This window comes from Ascaphus truei, chromosome 1 (genome assembly GCF_040206685.1).
Source record: "Ascaphus truei isolate aAscTru1 chromosome 1, aAscTru1.hap1, whole genome shotgun sequence".
NCBI classification, from domain to species: domain Eukaryota; kingdom Metazoa; phylum Chordata; class Amphibia; order Anura; family Ascaphidae; genus Ascaphus; species Ascaphus truei.
Window position 1 is genome coordinate 356,159,111 of NC_134483.1, and position 23,649 is coordinate 356,182,759.

Below are 23,649 nucleotides of genomic sequence, written 5' to 3' on the forward strand. Positions count from 1 at the left end.
ACAGAGACACGGAGTGTCTTGTGTAGTCAGGGGAATCACGCGAGTGAGAGACTATTGCGCATGCGTGCGCTGTCAGTTTTGGCCGCGCAGCAGCCAGAGAAACTGGCATGGTGCCGAGTGAGCCCCAATCACTCTGCCTGATCAAGAAACTGCATATGGAATTACCAGGCAATCATAGAGGAGCTGAAGCACCTAAAAAGAACTCTAAAACTGTGCAATACACCAAAGTGCTATTAATAAAGATAAAACACAAGGGAATACAAGCAGTGTATGGAAGGACAAGGGGTGTGTAGGAAAGAGGGGAAATGGAGAGAGGGTGAAAGGCAACATACAGTGGGTAAAGGACAAAGGAAAACACACCAGGACAACAGGGAAGGAAAAGTTAGGGAATAAGACAGAAAATATAGACGAGCAAGAAATATAAATAATGAAAAATGATGAACAAAAAAGACCAATGAGTATAGTCAGGACAATGACAAGATCAATCACAGAGGAAAATAGGAGCAAGGAAAGGGAGGTAGAAGAAAAAATGCATGACAAAAATAAAGTTATTAAATGAAGCATCCCAGTCTAAAGTCCTCATTTAGCCATGTGGTGACATTGTCCTAAAGTCATACAGTAGATGGCTTTGGCCTCCAATTGTAGCAACAATCGCTTACGGTCCCCACCACGGGTAGATATGTTTGCTTGCAGGATCGGCATACATTTAAGTGACGAGAGACTATGTCGATGTTGTTTAAAATGTCTCACCCCCGGGAGAAGTTTGAGGTCATCCTCAGTATTTTGGTCCAAAAGTGCCTTTCGGATTGTTGACCTGTGCACAGCCATGCGTTCCTTAAGCATATCGCTCGTTTTGCCTATATAGTAAAGTCCACAGGGACATTTAATAAAATAGACAACAAATCGCGACTCACAAGTAATAGCAGTTTTAATGCCAATAGGTTTCCCGCTATAGGGATGCGCAAAAAATTGGCCAGTCTGTATAAAAACGCAATTAATGCACCCATGGCATTTGTAAACACTGGGTTTTCTTTGGAGCCATGTTGTTAAATTAGCATATTTAGTAGTGTGATCAGCCTGAACAAGCGAGTCCCTCAAGTTCCTGCCACGGCGATAACACATCCTGGGGGGTATCTGGCAGATATTTCCAATTTTAGGGTCATTGGCCATAATATTCCAATTCCTTTTTATACTACGTTTAATTTGATTGGATGAAGTAGTATAAGTACTGCTGATGTTGAGACACGTCTTTTCAATTTTTCCAGCAGATGGTAAGAGAAGGGACCCCCTGTCAACTGCCCATACCTTAGTTAGGGCCACATTGACTTCTGATCTCGAGTATCCCCTATCCAGAAACCTCTTAGCCATTTTACACAATGCTTCCTCGACCAGCATGGGGTCACTGGTAATGCGTTTAACTCTTAGCATCTGTGAAAATGGCAGGCCACGTTTAAGTGACTCCGGGTGGTGACTCATGGCACACAACAGTGTATTTTTGTCTGTTGGTTTCTGAAAAATCTGTCGCTGGTCTTCCATCTTTCGTATAGACCACAGTGTCTAGGAAAGGAATTTCGATCCATGCTATAATTAACAGTGAACCGTATTGTGGACGGTATCATATTCAAGTGAGAGATGAAATGTGCCAGTTCATCCTCCTGTCCTCCCCAGATTAAAAAGATGTCATCAATGTAGCGGGTGTACTGGACGATTTTGCTGGAAAAGGGGGCATCGTTAAGTAGATATAGTTGTTCATAGCTATCCATAAACAGGTTGGCGTAAGCCGGAGCCATATTTGAACCCACTGCTGTCCCTGTTTGTTGAAGGAAAAAGTCCCGCTCAAACCGAAAAAAGTTTTTATGCAAAATGATGTCAATCAAAAGGAGAACAAATTCAATTGGAGGACCATCATATCCATCTAGATTAGAAAAATGTTCCCGGATTGCCTCCAGTTCCTCCCCATGTGGGATATTGGTATAGAGACTGGAAACATCCATCGTTACCAGGAGCATATGTGAAATGTCAAAAGAGATCGTGCCTAGTTTAGTCATAAAGGCCGTGGTGTCCTTGACAAACGATGACATCTTAACAACCATAGGTTGCAGCAAGTAGTCCATGAATTGAGAAAGAGGATGACAATGTGATCCCATTGCTTCGATGATCGGTCTGCCTGGCGGATTGACGATCGATTTGTGCACTTTGGGAAGTACATAGATCACTGGAACTATAGGGTGGTCTTAGGACAAAAAAGTACCAGTTTCCTCAGATATCCACGAGTTGTTAACTCCAAGGCGAATGATAGAGTCTATTTCTTTTTTATAGACTAATGTTGGATCACTTTGCAGTTTTTTGTAGTAATTAGTATCCAACAGTTGTCGCTCAATTTCAGCCCTGTAGTTTGTATAGTCCGTTACGACAATACCCCCGCCTTTGTTGGCCGGTTTGATGATAATCTTGTCATTAGACTTCAGGGATTTAATGGCTTGTTTCTCTTCCACAGAGAGGTTTGAAAAGCTCCTTTTGTGATGCTTAATGTATTTCCGAGTGTCACTGCCCAGGAGTCCCATAAAGGTGGTGATGCTATGGTTAGCCACGATAGGATCGAACGTACTCTTAACTTTAAATTTCTTGTCAGCATAATTCATCTGGTTAGTGTCAGTTTGTACTACCTCCGCTCTAGAAAAGAAGTCCTTTAATCGTAACTGACGATCAAGTTTAAACATGTCGACTTTCCAACGGAAAGAATCTTGTGAGGTAGTTGGAAAAAACGACAAACCCTTGTGGAGAACACTGATCTCTGCAGAGGTAAGGGAATGTGATGACAGGTTGTAAATCACTTCCTCCTGGGGCGTCCTCTCGCCTCTTGGCTTCTCTTTCCATGAATCTTGTTCTTCCCAGCACCTCTCCTGACCGCTCTCCCATGTCGGAGTCTGGAATGGATGGCTTGTGCGAGCTCCCTGTGCCCCCACCTAAAAAAGGATCAGAGTGTGTACCTTCTGGGGCATCCGAAAAGTCTGTATCGCTCGTGTTGTTACCAGTGCCTATCCCAGGAGTCTTCTTGGAATGGGAGTAGGCTCTTCTCTGTACACCGCGCCCTGTGCCGGGTTTGTGTAATCCAAGAAGCCACCTATAAACCCGCTTGTCCTGGTAATCGTTAGTGACCTGCTTCAGTTTTTCACGTTTATACTTCGTTAAACTCTCACGATACAGGTCAAGAGTGGTCTGAATTTTATCAGTCCAGTCTGTAGAGGTATCAGAGGCTAGTGTCTCACTGTGTCTATCAGTGATCACCTGTATCTCTCTTTTAAGTCGCGTGATTTCTTTGCTGGATTGGTCTATTACCAGAATCATAAGGTCATAGGAACATTTGTTGAGAATCCCTATCCACTTTCTGCAGAATTCAGTGTCTGCCCAACCAATCGTTGGCTGATTTTTAATACGAAAATCCCTAGGGATAAGCTTCTCCCTATGGTAATATGACTAAGTCACTCCATGCAAAAAGAAATCTACCTCTCGTTTTTTTAATTTGATGAGATCATTATAAATATCTGACGCTTTGTCAGAGCCTAAAGAAGCCTCAAAGGTCTCAGTAAATCTAATCTTGGCAATGTCAGCTTCACTGAAACTGACACTATCCGAAATAGTAGAAAAGACTCCAGTAATGTCTGTAAAATCTTCCATCATAAACAGTCACTCAATAAGGGAATAATAATAGGTAACAAATGGTAAAAATGTAAGTGACACTCCGATAGGGCAATGATGTGACATAGATGAATGTACAGGTGGGTGCTCATCTCATAATAAGAAATGGCTAGTATACAGAGACAGATGGCACTCGCAGAAATATTGAAGGTAGGTGCTTATCCCATAAAAAATGGATAAGTAACAAGTGTTTCTTACCAGGCAGACTGCGTGGTCTTGGATTCTCTGGTCTGCCTGGTAAGGAACACTTGTTACTTATCCATTTTTTATGGGACAAGCACCTACCTTCAATATTTCTGCGAGTGCCATCTGTCTCTGTATACTATATATATATATATATATATATATATATATATATATAGGAAACCAGGTGTCCCACCAAGGAGACAAAAAACAGCACTCAAGGTATATTGCAAAAGTGTATTTGAAAAAAAGCAGGCACATATAAATCCCTGTCATCAGTGTGCAGCAGCCCAGCCTCACCACTCCTCTGTTTACACTTAGCTATCAATGTCAGACACACCGCACATGTGCGCCTGCGGGTGGAGCCAGTGAGCACACAAGTCATTCTAAGGCATCCCCCGTTGCCATGGAGACGCAACTAAAGCGTCTGTAACCATGGGAGTGTACAGTAGGCAGAAGCAGACTGCAATAGGGAGCAGGGGCACTGAGCCGTGTGAACATGATGACGTCACATCACCAGCAGCAACAGGTCCTGTAACCAAAATGAAAGTGCAGTATTAAAAACACATGAAGAGGTGAAAATATATACTCCAGATGCACAGTATTAATAAAAATCACTATCAATAGTGCAACAACAATAAATATACTAATATCCTTCTAACATGCTACCAAGAGAAATGAATAGTGAATGCAGATTTGCTTGTAAGAGTTGAAAAAGCAGACATAAAGGAAAGGAAGGAACAGGAAGGAGGAGTGGAGGAAAAGGGAAGAGGGAAAGGGGGATGGGAGGGAAAGGGGGGGGAGGGGAAAGGGGAAGATGGAGGGAGGGAAAGGGGGGGGGAAAGGGGAAGGAAAGGGCGCTAAGGAGCAAAAATGGGGTCACATAATAAGGCAAAAATAAGCCCAAAGATGAATACAGAAACGGATAATTCTAACTACACAGAGGTGACAGATGGCAGTGGGATCCCCAACTTTAACTCATAAATGTATCTCCCTAAAGTGATAATACTGTTGCTACAAAAAGCAACCCAGTTTAAAATCCTCATTAAGTCCTCTGGGTGCCATAGTATCAAGTTCATAGATGAGCCTTGTTTCCAATTGCAGTAATAATTTTCCTCTGTCACCACCACGAATGGACGTGTGCGCTTGCATAATAGGCATGCACCTCAGCGTTGCAAGGCTATGCTAAAAGTTTTTAAAGTGCCTTGACTCTGGTTGCAATTTATGGTCCTCCAATCCAGTGTTGTCGGCCAATGCCTTCCTAATAGATGATCTATGCAGACTAATCCGCTCCTTTAGCATGCGCGTCGTTTTACCGACATAATATAGTCCGCAAGGGCAACGGATTAAGTAGACAACATATCTACTTTCACAGTTCATATAGTCCTGAATAAGGCGTGGTTTGCCACTATGGGGATGTGAATACTGCGTGCCAAGAATAAGGTATTGGCAGTTGGTGCATCCATGGCATTTAAAGACACCTTTTTTCTAACTCAGCCAAGTTGTAGGTTTACCATACCACGCTAGGAAGCGTGTGAGGAACTTCAAGAGGAGTTATTCCAATTTTACGGGAGAGGAGCAAATGCCACTCAAGGTCCTCCGTGATAATAAAGAAATAATCATACGTGCCGCCGATAAGGGAGGCGGTATTGTAGTAATGGATTACAGCCAATACCGTACAGAGGTCCTGCGACAATTTAACATCACCCAACATTATAAATCTTTGAATGAAGACCCTACAACCGGTTACAAGCGAGAGGTTGATGCGGTGATTCAAATGAGTGTTAACAATTTGTGGATCACAGAGGAGATTGGGAAATTTTTAGTACGACCGTACCCAATTATCCCAGTTATGTACATTCTACCGAAGATCCACAAGTCGCAGACGTTGCCTCCGGGGAGACCAATCATCTCAGCGAGGGGATCCATATGCCAACCCATATCATAATTCCTTGACTTTTTCCTGCAACCTCTTGTTACCAAAATGCCCAGTTATATACGGGACACCACAGACTTTATCAACAGATTAGCTAATATACAAGTGACACATGGTGCATTGCTGCTGGTAACTATGGATGTCACAAGCCTCTATACGAACATCGAGCATACGGAAGGCTTGGAGGCGGTGGCCACACAGTTACGGGGTCAACAAGATCGGACAGGACCACCGACTGAGTTCCTACTCCTTTTGATGAACATTGTATTGTTCAAGAATTACTTTAAGTTTGAGGATAAGTTCTACCTCCAATTAATGGGTACGGCGATGGGGTCTAATATGGCCCCATCATACGCTAACCTTTTTATGCATCAATACGAACAGACGCATATCCTCCATGACGCACCTCTGTCACAACACATTGTTGAATATATGCGCTACATTGATGATGTCTTCCTTCTATGGGACGGTACAGAAGGAGAACTGATTGCATTTGAGGATTATTTGAACCAAATTGCATCCACCATGCGGTTCACATTGACCTATAGTCCAAGTAAGGTCGTTTTTCTTGACACAGAAGTATATCTAACTGAAGGAGTACTTCGGACGAGGATACATCAGAAAGATACTGATAAGAATTCACTCCCCTGGCAACCAGCCATCATCCAATACCTCTTAAGAAAGGGTTACCTTACTCCCAGTTTCTTAGAGTGTGCCGGATTACTAGTGATAATGGTGAGCGTGATCAAGCCCTTGTGAAAATGTATAAACGCTTTGAGGAGAGGGGATATGAATGTAAGGACCTTGATGCAGCACATAAGAGAGCCAAGGATGTCCCCAGAGAACAGCTCCTGTTGCCCTCTTCGAATGCACAGAAGCAAGATAGGTTCCATGTCACTAGTACATTTAGTACTGCATCAAGAATGATTAAGACGTCGATCCAACAACACTGGAATATATTGACGAATGATGCCACCATTGGCAAGAATTTTGAGCGTCCCCCACTATTTTGCTACAGAAGAGGGCGAAATATCGGCTATACATTAACTAGGGCAGACCCGGTGGAAAAATATGGTAAACCTACAACTTGGCTGAGTAAGAAAAAAGGTGTCTTTAAATGCCATGGATGCAACAACTGCCAATACCTTATTCTTGGCACGCAGTATTCACATCCCCATAGTGGCAAACCACGCCTTATTCAGGACTATATGAACTGTGAAAGTAGATATGTTGTCTAATTTATCTGGTGCCATTGCGGACTATATTATGTCGGTAAAACGACGTGCATGCTAAAGGAGCGGATTAGTCTGCATAGATCATCTATTAGGAAGGCATTGGCCGACAACACTGGATTGGAGGACCATAAATTGCAACCAGTTGCAAGGCACTTTAAAAACTTTAAGCATAGCCTTGCAACGCTGAGGTGCATGCCTATTATGCAAGCGCACACGTCCATTCGTGGTGGTGAAAGAGGAAAATTATTACTGCAATTGGAAACAAGGCTCATCTATGAACTTGATACTATGGCACCCAGAGGACTTAATGAGGATTTTAAACTGGGTTGCTTTTTGTAGCAACAGTATTATCACTTTAGGGAGATACATTTATGAGTTAAAGTTGGGGATCCCACTGCCATCTGTCACCTCTGTGTAGTTAGAATTATCTGTTTCTGTATTCATCTTTGGGCTTATTTTTGCCTTATTATGTGACCCCATTTTTGCTCCTTAGCGCCCCTTCCTTCCCCTTTCCCCCCCCCTTTCCCTCCCTCCATCTTCCCCTTTCCCCTCCCCCCTTTCCCTCCCATCCCCCTTTTCCTCTTCCCTTTTCCTCCACTCCCCCTTCCTGTTCCTTCCTTTCCTTTATGTCTGCTTTTTCAACTCTTACAAGCAAATCTGCATTCAATATTCATTTCTCTTGGTAGCATGTTAGAGGGATATTAGTATATTTATTGTTGTTGCACTATTGATAGTGATTTTTATTAATACTGTGCATCTGGAGTATATATTTTCACCTCTTCATGTGTTTTTAATACTTCACTTTCATTTTGGTTACAGGACCTGTTGCTGCTGGTGATGTGACGTCATCATGTTCACACGGCTCAGTGCCCCTGCTCCCTATTGCAGTCTGCTTCTGCCTACACTCCCATGGTTACAGACGCTTTAGTTGCGTCGCCATGGCAACGGGGGATGCCTTAGAATGACTTGTGTGCTCACTGGCTCCACCCGCAGGCGCACATGTGCGGTGTGTCTGACATTGATAGCTAAGTGTAAACAGAGGAGTGGTGAGGCTGGGCTGCTGCACACTGATGACAGGGCTCCCATGCGCCGACAGTACTCCCGTTTTTAATTACAATCAGCTGGTTCTTGATTATGCACACAGGTGGGTGATGGGTATATATGTTTTCCTTAGGCAGTGTTCTCCAGCACGCCCCTGAGGAAGGTCCTATACAGGACCGAAACGTTGGATTTATATGTGCCTGCTTTTTTTCAAATACACTTTTGCAATATACCTGGAGTGCTGTTTTTTGTCTCCTTGGTGGGACACCTGGTTTCCTGTTATTTTTGTTTAACAAGCACCTATTTCTTTGGAGCCTTTGAAGTGCCTGCTGTTATCTTTATATATATATATATATATATATATATATATATATATATATATATATGTATATATATAAAAATATATATATATATATATATAAACACACACAAAAAGAAGTCGTTCACATTATATATATACTAAATGCAAAATCAGAACCCAAAAAATAAATACAGTCTTAATACCTTAGTTGTCAAAACCAAGACAGCACATGAAACAAATATAAAAGGGAACTGATGGTGCTGAGGGATATGAATAATATGAAAACACAGAAAAAAAACTAACAGAATCTCTAAGTATAGCACTCAGCTGACTTTCTCAAGGGATCCCTGAAGCTGACGAAATACCGTCGGGTGATGTCATCACGCACACGTGACCATGTGACCACGCTGCCACAAGGTGCTGTGTTGTGTACTGAGGGTCTCTTTGCTTGTGATGCTGTTATTAGCTGTTATAGAGCTATTGAATTAACACAGAGCCTGGAGGAAAGCTGAGCACATTGGAGCTGTGTGGAAATTGGAGCCAGTGTCATTTGGCACCAACAAACACTGACTTTTTCAACAAACAGTGTGCCAGATGAATTCAAGCCTCAGCAGTGGTATTGTACCACCTAAAAGCAAAGAAACCCTTATGTGATTTTTACCTTTTGTTTTCTTGTAAGTGTGCATTACCATTTTTAACCTTATAATAAATTCTTATTTTTGGTAATGCACTAGGGTTGTGCGCTGTTCTCTTTTTTTCTTGCATATATATATACCATACCATACGATACTGGTTGCAACAAGACATCAAGGGACAGCACGCAGATAAGTAAATCATAAATTTTCTATATTTGATAGAAGACACAAAAACCGACGTTTCGGTCCCCCAGTGGGACCTTTCTCAAGGTGGTGCAGCACGCCCGCTTCTTTTTCCCTGACTCCCCAGCGGATGGACCCCTCAATTGGAAGATCTTTACCCTTTGGACATTTTACTATCACAGTGTGGCATGGATGGTCTCATGGAATATGGTAACTGATGTGAAGTGTTAACCATTGTTGATCCCATACTAACAGTCTCTTTTTGGTACTGTGCCTGGTTTGCCTTGATTATACCAACTGCATTTATGGTGTATGTATATAATATATGTATTTGACTTCAGCATTTATTAGGCAATTTGGTGCATGTGTTATCTATGCTTGCTGTGTGGTTTTATATTTACTAGGGGTGAGGCGGCATTGTAGGTTCAAGGGGTTATTGTTAACCCCTTGTTCTACATATATTTAGTGCTTATAGGCTTTTTTTCCCTTGCCTTGTGTATTAGGGGTCCATCAGTATCTTCATAGGGGATTTTCCCTGTCTGATAAATATTCTAACACAGGAGGATGTCAGGGTTTGTTTTTATTATTTTTTGTATTTTATGTTTGATTATTTGTGATGTTAAATAAATCATAATTTTCTTTGATATTTGTTCTGAGTATACTTGAGTGCTGAGTTGGGACGCTTTTCTTTTTTTGTTCATTGTTTTATATATATATATATATATATATATATATATATATATATATATACACTTGCGGCACACTTTATTCTTACCTGGCTAGTACCGCAAGCCGGGAGGTGTCCCGGCTTGCTCGTTGCTTTCCCTCGGCGTGCCGTGCGTCATCAATGCACGGTCATGCTTCATCGGGAGCGTGCGCGCATGGCGCGCGTGCCCAGGGCTCCCCGAGGGAGCCCTGGGTTGCTCCTAATTTGGGGGATGCGGTGGGGGGCTCCAGGGGACCCGGCGGACCCGGAGAGGGGAGGGGGAAGCCCTGATCGGAGGACCGATCCTCCGAGGCTCCGGCGCGCGCCCGGGACACCTCGGCGCGCGCCCGGTTACTGTTGCGGCCGAGACCGGGCAAAGGTAAGAATAAACTCGGCCGCGACAGTATACACATATTAGCGTGTGAGGTAACTACTGTATACATTGTGCATAACTTACCTATTTTACTATTTCTCTTACAAAATTATGATGGGATGGACTCAAGGTATAAAGAAAACATTGCAATTAATAGACTTACAAATCCATACACCTGGGTTATGAGATGCCAATATATCAAAATGAGAAATAAAAATCTTGTTGCTCCACTTTTTAAGAATTAGTGCTGCCCTTGTATGTCAGAGAATCTTGGTAAATCATACAATAGTCAAACATGATTGATCAAAGTCAATTACAAAGTATAATGAATAATTATGATGAGCAACTACTGATGCTAAAATTGGTGACAACCATGTTTATCATAGCAATGTAAATCAGTTGTAGTGGAGAATATAGATGAAGCAAGAAGATTAACTTAATTTGTGCATTTATGCATTATCTATCTTGTGCAGAGAAAACACTTGGTGGCTGCCAAATATTATTTATGTTACATGTATTTGAGATAATTTCAGTCCATTAAAGCACTTTTAAAGCAAATGATATTTGAAAAACCTCTACTGAAAGATTTTCTTAGCTCTAATGTTTTTGAGTTGAATAATTTTCTATTGAAGTACCCAAACAAAAAAATATATTCCACCATTAAAATGTGTTTAGCATACTGTATGCTTTACAGTATAAAGTACTGTAATAAGTAATCAGAGTCATGCAGGGGGCTCTACAGTATGCATGTCTTGTATAGTATAGAACTATGGACACATAATGCATGCATCATTCTTTAATTCCATTGGTGTTGCATTAGGGACCAATACTCACCATCAAACAGGAAATGTTGCTGTCCACTCTATGCATTTGTTTGACAGATGACATGCTAATATATCTCATCTATTGTATCCTTCAGACTCTCTAGTTTTCTGTTCATTTTCAATGTCTCTCACTTCAATTTTCTTTATGTAGCCAGGCTCCCCCCCCCCGACTCCCCCCTTGGTTCCCCTTACCCTGCTGCGGCCGGATGTGGAAGCGTTCCGGTGCAGAGTGTGAATCCGGTGGGGGTTGCAGGCAGTTGGGGGGGCTGACCTAATGATACGTATCTCCGCGGTGGACGTGTAGGCAGGGTGCCGCCATGTTTGTCCTCGGCGCATGCGCAGTGAGGAGAAGGTCCCGATGGCCACAGGGGAAACTTGCACATGCTCAGTAGCGCTCGGCGCATGCACAGAAGATCAGGGTAATGGCGGCCATATTTCCCATGGCTCTGCAAGGGAATTATAGGTCCCATGAGCCTAAGGAGTTTGGAAGGAGCCGGCGGGATTGATAGTTTTGGCTCGCTGCACCTCGTGCAACAGTTGGAGCCAGGACAAAGAAGGGGGAGATAGGGTCTGAGTGTCAGTGACTCCCAGACTAGGCCCAGATTGCCCATTTAGGTCCCAGATAGGCCCCATCTCAAGTATAGCTTGTGGTTGCTTCAAGGAAGGCTCTAGCTAGGGACGCTTCCCGATTTATGGCATAGTGTCAGGGACACAGTGAAGACGCCGTGCAGTGACTCACGGTCTGTTGTCTTGGACCAGACCACCACCTACATACAGAGACTCTTAAAGGTGAGACCCTCCAACCGGAGTTCACCCCACGCATGCCTTCGCAGATGACGACATCGCTGGATCAGGGGATCCATGATTGTTATTTGGCAGCACCGGGGAACTGGAATACCCGAACAGGTATCTCACCTAAGTGCACCAACATTTCATGGGGTAGTGCTACTCATACACTTTTTGGTGGGTCCGGACATTGGGAAAGGACATCAGGGTATTGGTATGGGTGTCCAAGCACCCGTTGTACTTTGGGGGACACTCACCAGGTGTATTGGGGGTTCTATATGTTATATTCTGTGTGTACCGGCTGCCGATATATACTGTATATGTCCAGTAAAACACGTTATTATATACCTGAGTGTGTGTTTACTGTTAGTATTCGTTCCTGTGAGAGGACCATCCCACTGCGCTAGGATCCCTCACAGGTGGAGGCGCTGCCTCAAGGTGACCGTGACACCCCAGGGTCAGAGACGGAGGCTCAGGCCTTCTGGTAACAAACAGGTAACAGCAGCACTCGTGGTTCCTTTATTACAGGGAAAAGGGGCTACATTTAAAACACTAGTTTTCAACACAAACTATTCATCAAGGTTTGCTCTATAACTAAGAAGTTTCAGTTAAAAGTGTATCAAGAAAAATGATCTGTGATTACTACTTACACTGGAAAGAACACTGGATGGCGTTCAAACACTCCCTTAACCAGTGAGGTGTATATAAACGTGATACATATCACCACCAAATTAAAATATTAGTGTATAGTAATAATATAAAAGAGGCAAACAAAATCTCCACTCAACCCTTGAAACGGACTGTTTTGTTTTGCATCAATTTTCACACTTTTCTGCATATACTCCATTCACAACTGGTAAACCTATGCGGTGTGGCAGCCTTTACTTGCAAAATCAGTACCGCTCGTGTGTCAGAATCTGTATTCACTGCTTCAGCTAAACATTTGAAAACAACAAACGCCTATCCCTTTAAGGGCTAACTTACTTCTTGAACCCTGACTACAGCTGGAAGGAAAAACCCCTATTTCAATGACCATATTACACTTTATTTGGGATAGGCAAATAAGGTTTACTTGTTTCAGCACGGTCTCTCTTTCTCCTCTTGGAATCGGGGAAAAGAGTCCATCTGTGGAATTGTAAGTTTCAGTGCAGTGTAGATTTCCTCAGGTATTTAAGGCTGATTTCCTGGTTCCTCTCCCCTCTCCCCAAGAGACTGGAGGCAGGAAGGCTGCTGGAAGCAGAGAGGGGAAAAGCCTCTCCCCAAACAGGTTAAATCATTTTGTACCTTTATCAAATTGCAAAGTTCCTTATTTTTGTTTATTGGAAGCGGATAAGCCGCCCTAATCCTAATCAGGAAAAACCTCAGTTAAGTTATCGCTCAGGTGAGCAGACTTTTGTTTTGCTTGTGTTTCTTATGTATGCAGTGTGGCAATCTCAGTGCCTGGGACTGAATAAACCAGGCAGTAGCCTGTTTAAAGGAACAGCGTGTTACGCCTCGTCATTTAACCTACCCTAAAAGACCGTGTTCTAACAGTCCTGGACAGACGGCGGAGCCCCGGAGTAAGCCGTTTGTCACATACACAGGCGGCACATTTTATTTGAGTGCGGCTAGCTCCGCAAGCCTGAGGATGCCCCGGCATGCTAGCCGCACTCCCTCGGCGTGCCGCGCGTCATCGACGCGCGGTCACGCGTCATCAGGTGCCTGCGCCCCCTGCACACGCATCCAGGGCTCCCCGAGAGCGGGAGAATGCGGGCAGAACACTAAAAGGTCTGCGGGTAAAAGAACTTTAAAAAAAAAAAAAGAGGTTTTATTTCCCTCTTTTTCTTCCCCCCGAACAAGATGGATGACGTGGTGACTGCGTTGGTACGCAATGTCGCTGCCCAGAAAGAGACGAATGAAACCCAGCAACAGGCGAATGCAGCACTGTTAAGCGCGAATGCAAACCAGCAACAGAAGAATGCAGCCCTGCAAAGCGCGAATGCAAACCATTAACAGACAAATGCAAACCAGCAACAGACGAATGCAGCCCTGCAAGAGGCGAATGCAGCCCTGCAAGAGACAAATCGCTTGCTGAGAGAGGAGCAACAACGGTTCGCCCATGGCTTACAGCAGGAACTCGAGATCCTGAGAGAGACTGTCATTAAGACCTCACTGGCAGACGCAGCCCCAGGCCCGAAAATGATCAGGACAAGCCACTACCTTCAGAAGATCGGGCCCTCGGATGATGTTGAAACCTATCTTCTCACTTTTGAACGCACAGCACAGAGAGAGGGTTGGCCAGAAGCTGAGTGGGCCAGTCTAATCACACCCTTCTTAAGCGGCGAACCCCAGAAGGCTTACTTTGATCTAGAGCCAGCCGAAGCTAACGTCTATGCAAAATTTAAGTTAGAGATCCTCGCCCGCCTCGGCATAACCACGGCTGTTTGCACCCAAAGGTTCCACGCATGGTCATTCACGTTGGATAAAGCCAGATGTATGACCTCATCCACCTCGCTCGGAACTGGCTCCAACCCGAGATCAACTCAGCAAGCCACATCATGGAATGGTTGGTCATGGACCAGTTCTTGAGGAAATTTCCCTCTGCCCTATGCCGTTGGGTCAGTCAGAGTGACCCCCACAATGCAGATGAGCTGGTGACCCTCGTAGAAAGGTACAATGCAGCAGAAGAGCACCCGCAACCGGTAGTCATGGAGCATCCCCACTATCCAAGGTTCCAGGAGTCTTCCAGAGACAGTAAAAGGGTGCCAGGGTTAAGGGGGGCTGAAGAGCGACGACCGTCTTCACACAGCACCAGCAACAGTGGCTCGCATACTAAGAGCAACAGCCAACATGGGGAGCCAAAAAAGGGCTCTAAGTGGGACACAGACTATGTACCTAAATGTGTAAATTGTTATGAGAGGGGCCACACCGCAAAAGTCTGCCCACTAAATACTGAACCAATGCAATGCAACAGCGTTGAACCTTATTCGTTGTGGTCCCAATGTATGGGCCCTAGCCCAGAGGACCCCTTGAATAACCATCTCTGGCATGTGTAAAGGTAAATGGTAAGAGGGTTCGGGCACTGCTTGACTCTGGGAGTATGGTTACACTAGTGTCCGAATACCTGTAGCCTATTGGGAAAAGACAGGTAAACAGTTCACAAAGAGTGGCAATTTGTTGTATACATGGGGATAATCACGAATATTCCACTGTTGTTGTTCTCATTGAAACAGAGTTTGGTTCTTTAGATTTCAAAGTGGATATAGTACCCAAACTGGCACATGATGTGTTAATAGGGACCGACTTTCCCCATTTTCTTAAAATGTGGTCCTCCTCTCAGAATAGTGCCCTGAGTTCTTTAACGGACCATAAAGAAGTAACAGAGGAAACAAATCCTTTCCCTTTTTCAGAAATGGAGGTTGACGAGGGCCCAAATAAAAAGGGGAAAGAGGAAGAGTGCTGTAAAATCTCCTTTCCCATGGCCACCTTGGTAGGGAATACCCCAAATCAAGATGTTGAACAGGCGCTTACCACCCCAGAACAGGATAAGAGCTTCGCTGACCTAGATGTCAGTCCTGGGAGTTTTAAGAAGGCCCAGTGGGAAGACCCCACATTAGCGGAAGCAAGGGGGAATATACGGGACCAGAATAGTACTCCGGGCCAACCAGATAGGTCACTTGCCTACCCCTACTACGAGGTAGAGAATGACCTAGTATATCGGGTTGATAAAAGGAAATCAATTATAACTAAACAGTTGATGCAAAACAATGGGATGTGGGGAAAGGTGACGGGGATGGGTGGGGAAGTGGATTGGGCACTCCCAAGTGAACCAATAATGTTGTTGGGAATACAACTAATATCACACAATAAACACCAATAGTGAAAAATAAATAAGTGTAAAGTGCAGCTCAACTTCCTCTGATGGGACAGTTCTGGGTCCCAGAAGGGTAGATTGTTTCTTGGAGATGAGGAGGAGCGCAGGCAGGTGTAGCAAAATATGCAAAAGAAAATAACATATATAGTGCAGATGGTAAACACTGTGCAGATAGGTGTAATCTATAGTATAGAACTCACATAGATCGCAGAAAATATCACATGTCAGAGATCCTTCTCTCTCTGACTGGAGCCCTTTGAATGGTAGCAGGGAAATCTCTCAAGGCACGGATATGTATGGATAAGAAGAAAAGCCACAATAGTGCATACTATTCCAATATTGTATTATTCAAACAAATAACACGAGTATATTACACTCACATTCGCCATGTATAAATCAGGTGGAGGAGAGAACCGCAGCTCGTTGTATGGTGGTGCAGGTATAGGCAGCTTCACAGTATCCAGGATTCTCTTCCGCGTGTGTCACAGCCGTCTCGTCACTTCCGCTATCGCGTCACGGCTGAGGGCGGAAGTTCCCAATGGAAGAGACCTTAGATCGAGTTCTGCCAGTCCTTCAGAGCTTGTTCCCTCACTGTAAACTCTACGCGTTTCGCCAGATGCTTCGTCAGGAGTTCTAATTCGGGCCAACCAGATAGGTCACTTGCCTACCCCTACTACGAGGTAGAGAATGACCTAGTATATCGGGTTGATAAAAGGAAATCAATTATAACTAAACAGTTGTTGGTACCACTGACATTCTGTAATGTAATACTACACCTCGCACATAGTCACCCATTGGGGGGACACCTAGGGGTGGAAAAGACAAAAGGAAAGGTTCTCCAAAGCTTCTATTGGCCTTGGGTTCTGGCAGAAATTACAAATTATTGCTCCTCATGCCCAGAATGTCAGATTACCGCCCCGTTCAAAGCGTATCGTAGCCCAATATCCGGAGGTAATTCCCCTACGTAGCACCTCTGCTAAAAACATAGCAAAAGAGTTAATAGTCCTGTTTACACGGGTCGGAATTCCTAAAGAGATCTTAACTGACCAGGGAACACCATTTATGTCCCAAGTAACAAAAGAGTTATGTAAACTCCTAAAAATCAAGCATCTCAGAACCTCAGTATATCATCCACAAACAGATGGTTTAGTGGAACGATTCAATAAAACCTTAAAAAACATGTTACGCGGGCGGTCGATAAAGATGGGAAAAACTGGGATTGTTTGTTACCCTACCTGTTATTTGCCATTAGGGAGGTTCCCCAATCATACACACGCTTCTCCCCATTTGAACTATTGTATGGCCGACACCCAAGGGGCTTACTGGATATAGCCAAAGAAACTTGGGAACACGAGGTTACCCCATACAGGAGTGTAATAGAGCATGTTGCCAGATGCAGGACCGCATAGCTGCAGTCCTACCGATAGTGAGGGAACACATGAAAAAGCTCAGGAGGCTCAGAGGAATACGTATAATGAGGGTGCTAGGGTCAGAATTTTTTTTCCAGGCAATAGGGTGCTAGTTCTGGTTCCCATTGTAGAGAGTAAATTCCTTGCTAAGTGGCATGGGCCATATGAGGTCTTGGAATGAGTGGGAGAAGTAAATTACAAGGTGAGACAGCCAGGTAGGAGGAAACCTGAGCAAATTTACCATGTAAACCTACTTAAGCCCTGGAAAGATAGAGATGTCTTGTTAACTCTAGTACCCCCAGGTCCGTCAGAGAATCGAGAAACTGACCCAGAGGTTAGCATAGCTGAAACCCTGTCCATTCATCAAAAACGAAAGGTTCAGAATTTAGTGAGAAGGAACAAAGAAGTCTTCTCTACACAGCCAGGTAGAACTAGCGTAATTGAACATGACCTAGTCTCTGAACCGGGCGTCCGAGTTAACCTTAAACCGTACCGAATCCCAGAGGCCAAAAGAGAGGCTATAAGTTTAGAGGTTAAAAAAATGCTAAAACTAGGCGTAATTGAGGAATCCCAAAGTGGGTGGAACAGCCCTATAGTTTTAGTCCCAAAGCCAGACGGTACAACAAGGGTTTGCAATGACTACCGTAAACTAAACGCTGTGTCAAAATTTGATACTTATCCTATGCCCAGGGTTGATGAACTGGTAGAGAGACTGGGCAAAGCCCGATATCTCACGACCCTAGACCTAACAAAAGGGTACTGGCAGGTTCCCCTCACAGAAACGGCAAAAGAAAAGACAGCCTTCTCAACCCCAGACGGCCTCTTTCAGAATAGGGTGCTGCCTATTGGCTTACATGGAGCTCCCGCCACATTCCAAAGAATGATGGATAAAATTTTAAAACCACATGCTCGGTATGCTGCCGCCTACCTGGATGATGTAGTAATCCATAGTGAAGATTGGCAATCCCACCTTCCAAAGTTCCAAGCTGTGCTTGACGCAGTTCAGTCTGCTGGATTTACTGCTAACCCCGCTAAATGCACTATTGGTCTGGAGGAGACCAAGTATCTGGGGTATTCTATTGGCAGAGGTTTACTCAAACCCCAAACACTCAAAGTAGAGGTGATACAAAATTGGCCAAGGCCAGTGACAAAAAAACAAGTAAGGACCTTTTTTGGATTAATTGGCTACTATAGAAGGTTTATTCCCAATTTTGCAACTAAGGCAACCCCACTAACCGACCTCACAAAAGCAAGAGGGCCGCTAATGGTAAAGTGGTCCCCCGAAACCGAACAGGCCTTTAGAAGCCTGAAAGAAGCTCTCTGTGCCCAACCAGTGTTGGTCACACCCGACTTCTCTAAAGAGTTTTTAGTCCAAACCGACGCATCTGAGGTAGGGCCGGGGGCTGTACTCTCCCCGGAGTCTCAAGGTGAGGAGCACCCCATCCTTTATTTAAGTAGGAAACTAAATCCCCAGGAGAAAAATTACTCCATAGTCGAGAAAGAGTGTCTCGTAATAAAGTGGGCTGTAGAGACGCTCAAATACTATCTGTTGGGGAGAAAATTCCGGTTGGTCACAGATCATGCACCCCTCACCTGGATGTGTCAAAACAGAGAGAAGAATGCTAGAGTGACCAGGTGGTTCCTAAGCCTACAACCCTTTAAATTTTCTGTGGAACACAGGTCAGGGCACAAACATGGCAATGCTGACGGGTTGTCAAGGATGCACTCCCTAATATCCATGGTCGCTCATCCCGAGGTCTGAGCTGGGGGGGAGGATATGTGACAGAAACCAGGGGATGGAAAAAAATTCCATATATAGGGCTCCCAGGATACTGAACAGTTTCTATCCTCTTTAGGCTGAAAAGTGCAGCCTCAGAATGCGTGCACTCAATCCCACAGTTTGGCAAGTGCTGAAACTGAGGGATGAGGGATCCAGACCAGAGTTTGTCTGCTGCCTGATTTCTGTCACCTGTCCTGCTATTTAGAAATCAGGTATTTAAGGCTGATTTCCTGGTTCCTCTCCCCTCTCCCCAAGAGACTGGAGGCAGGAAGGCTGCTGGATGCAGAGAGGGGAAAAGCCTCTCCCCAAACACATTTTGTACCTTTATCAAATTGCAAAGTTCCTTATTTTTGTTTATTGGAAGCGGATAAGCCGCCCCAATCCTAGTCAGGAAAAACCTCAGTTAAGTTATCGCTCAGATGAGCAGGCTTTTGTTTTGCTTGTGTTTCTTATGTATGCAGTGTGGCAATCTCACTGCCTGGGACTGAATAAACCAGGCAGTAGCCTGTTTAAAGGAACAGCGCATTACGCCTCGTCATTTAACCTACCCTAAAAGACCGTGTTCTAACAGTCCTGGACAGACGGCGGAGCCCCGGAGTAAGCCGTTTGTCACAGCAGATATACCAAAAGTCTTATAAAGGAAAGTCTTATCTGTTTCTTGAGGTTGGAGGGAAAATCTTCTCTGTTCCTGGGTTGCTGCCTTTTTCCTCAGGTTTTGTCAGCATTCAGGTTTAGAGGTGTTTTCCGCTGTGTCTTGCAAGCAGCTCTGCTGTTTCTTCTGGCAGTATCAATCTCACAACTTGTGAGACTCAAGAACAATCTCCCTTCCTGTCTCAAAGACAGGCTTTTCTAATAACCTAATCAGGCAGGTTGTGTTGGTTAATTGACTATCAGCAGTTAACCACCACACTGCTGGATTAGAGGCACATTTCCTGAATAGGGATAACTCCGCTGTTACAGTAACCAATGAATAAAAATGTAACAATGAATAAAAATGTAAGCCTTCTTGAAGAATCCCCCCCACACACACACACACATTCACAGTGAATGTAAATTTCAAAGAAATAAAATGTGAATGTAATGAAATATTTATTTTATTTTATCAAGAATAAAAAATACAAATAATAATTTTCACTGTTTATCTTCTTTGTACACGTACAGTAGTGTACAGTTGTGTACTATACTTCTTCTGTCAGTTGAAATTTTAGGGCCGGTGCATAATAATGGAAGAATGAAAAATACAAATAATCATGAATAATGCACATTTATAATAATATAAACAGTAATACAAATTTTTAGTCTTTATCATGGCCACATTGCATTCTGTAGTTTATTGAGAGAGGGGTTTTTTTGTGTAAATCATGACTGTAGACACACTATACACACAGTTCACACAATTTACACATGATACTCCCCCTCCCCCCACCCTTCTCCCACCCCCACCAAAACACCCCACCCGTCCTTTTGTAGAGCAGCCAGCTGTCTCTAAAAAGGAAATAATTATTTTTTGCAGTTAAGTGCATATAATTGCATTTTGTACTATAAAACTACTCCATATTGGACTACTGTATGCAGTTACTACTGTCAAACTACTGTATACTGGAACTACTGTACTGTAAAATACTTTGTAACAAGATTGGTAGTGCAGCCAGCTCTCTCTAAAAAAATTAAATTAGTGCAGTAAAGTGCATGCTGTATACTGTAAAACAATCTGTGCCATACTTACCTGTACTTGGTGTGCCTGTACTTACCATACTACAGTACAGTACTATACTACCTGATGCTTGCCCATTATGCTCTATCACAATGGGCAACACAGTCGCAAAATGGTCGATATATTTATTACAGCGTTCCACGTGAGCACATCGTTCAAAAAACTCATTATGCCATTCGCCAACTCATCCTTTTTTGAGGGTTTTACCACTTTTCGTACATGGTCTATTTCGATAGGATTGAAGTCTGGAGATCTGTCAATGGAGGGGGAAAAAAGGAGAATTAGTTAAAGAGATACACAGTAAACAGTGTGAAAAAATGAGACACTTTACTGTACTTACTCCGCTGGCATCTTCACCCAGTTGATACCGCAGACAAGAATATGCGCAGTTGACGTGGTGTGCTTCGGATCGTTGTCCTGGTAGAAACGGTGACCATCTGGGAATTCACATGTGATGTACTCCACAATCTCCGGCACTATTTGCTCTTGGAAAAACGCTTTATTCATTATTACTGTAACAAGAAAAGAAAAGTGCTCAAAATAATGCACACTACAGTAGTACAGTACAGTGCTTAAGGCTACAGCCTGTGACTTTGTGCATTATTATACTGTACCATCAAAGATGACGATGCATCCTGGTCCACGCCTAGAGATGGCACCCCACACATGCATCTTCACTGGGTGTTTTGGATGCGGCTTCATAGATATTCGACCTTTTTTTTGGAATGCAAAGGTGGCAAATCTCTCCAGCTATACAGTAGACTCATCAGTGAAGATGCAATCCTGAAAAGTTTCACCACTGTCGATCCATGCCTGTGCATGGACCACTCTCTTTATCTTGTTGACGTCCCTTATCATAGGGAACGCTCTATAATGACAAGGAATAATTTTATAGGTACAGTACAGTTTCTTAATCCACACTTTTCACCTCCTGTACTGTCCAGTTCTAACCTCACACGTCCATATTTCCATCCAATTCTGTGTCTCATATTCTTAATGCTGGTCTCTGATACGGTTAGATTGTGATTTTTCTGCAGAGTGTCTTTGACCCTTAAAGCACTCTTCTCGTCATTATCTTCACTTATTCTGTCAACCAGAACAGTTGTCTCCCTACAGTTTAAAGGAAAAACAACAATACGTTACAGTAGGCCACAAGTACAGGTACATTTATGCTCAGGCCTACAGTATGGCCAAATATACAGTAGATATTACTTTAATAGAATAGTTATACTGTATAAATATACAGCGATAACAATAAAAATAGGAAGATACTGTATAGAATAGAGTTATGTAAATATACAGCGATAACAATAAACATAGAAAGATACTGTATAAAATAGAGTTATATAAATATACAGCGATAACAATAAACATAGAAAGATACTGTATAGAATAGAGTTATATAAATATATAGCGATAACAATAAAAATAGATAGATACAGTACAGTACAGTACAGTACTTACACGGTAGTTACCGTTTGAGTCCTCTTTACTTTTTTGGTCTTACCGTGGTGGTACATCGAGGCCAGAAGTACTTAGCCGGCGTTGAAAATCTGCAATTTATTGTCCTCTCATGTACATCTCCTTTATTCTCATGCTGAGATCCTTAGAAATCTTTTTAACAGGCATCGCTGCGTGTAGAAAGAAATACAAGCACAAGAATGTATATTCAATGTTTATTTGATGTGTATTCAATGTGCATGAATCCACAAAATGGATGGTGTATTTATACTTTAATGGGCGTACATTATACATTAGAATATGTGGGCGTTAGAATACATTATAATATGCCCACTTTTAACACCTGCACTTCGCTGCCGTGTATAAAAGTGACACACATTGCATAGCCCACCACTCGATGATCTGTATCTGAACTTGCCTTTGTCCAGATACTGCATTGTGCAATCTGCTTCCATGGATCAACCCCGATTCTACGGATGCAGGAACCCACTCGCCTCTGCCGTGCCTGTCATGCAGAAAAAGCGAAAGGCGGCAGCCGTTTCCAAGCCAAGGCCAAAGCGAAAGGCTAAGGCTAATAAAGAAAACCTTCTGACGACTCCAAAGGCTACAGGTAAGGCTTTAAAGAAGCCTTATTATGTCAAGAAGAAATTCGGTGATTCAAATTCAAAGCAAAAAAAATGGTCACCTTCTCCATCACTCCTCGCCGCCACTGCCGCTTCTCTCCCGGAAACCCAGAGGACACCTTCTCCATCACTCCTCGACGACTCTGTCGCTTCTCTCCCGGAAATCCACAGGGCACCTTCTGCATCACTCTTCGACAACTTTGTCGCTTCTCTCCCGCAAATTCACAGGACACCTCCTCTATCAGTCCCCAACGACGCTGCCGCTTATCTCCAGGGAACCCCCATCTCATCCTCTTATGCACCCATCCACCAAAATGTCCACAGCACCCCATGCACAAGATCCAGCTCATTAGACCGCATGCTGGATGGGTTAAGTGTCGATATCCCTGGGAACTCTATGCTGGTAAAGATAGATCTTCTTTTAGAAACAATGCTAAATATGGATCAACGGATGGTGAAGATGGATCAACGGATGGAGAAGATGGATCAACGGATGGAGAAGATAGAGACTGACATAGCAGGGATACATAATTTGCTCGGAGTTCATGCCACTGTACCACGGATGCCGGAGCAGGATGGGATGAATGGGACCTTCAACCTTCCATCGCCAAGCGCACCCCCTCCATCTGAAGAATATGTGTTCATGTATGCCGTTGACGAGGATATCATGACAACCCCATCAAGACCACGCCAGGAGGCAACACTGACAAGGAGACGAAGACAGGAGGAAAGCATCCTCCCAGACAACCTACCCTCGTCCGCCGCCACAAGCACACCTGCTCCCAGAAGAACACCCGCTCCCAGAATCCAACCCACATATGCTTGCATTGAGATGGTGCCCGATATCATCCTGCGTGAGCTGCCAAAGCCACTCAGGGAGAAGTATAGGTTTGCAAGTGCTCGTATA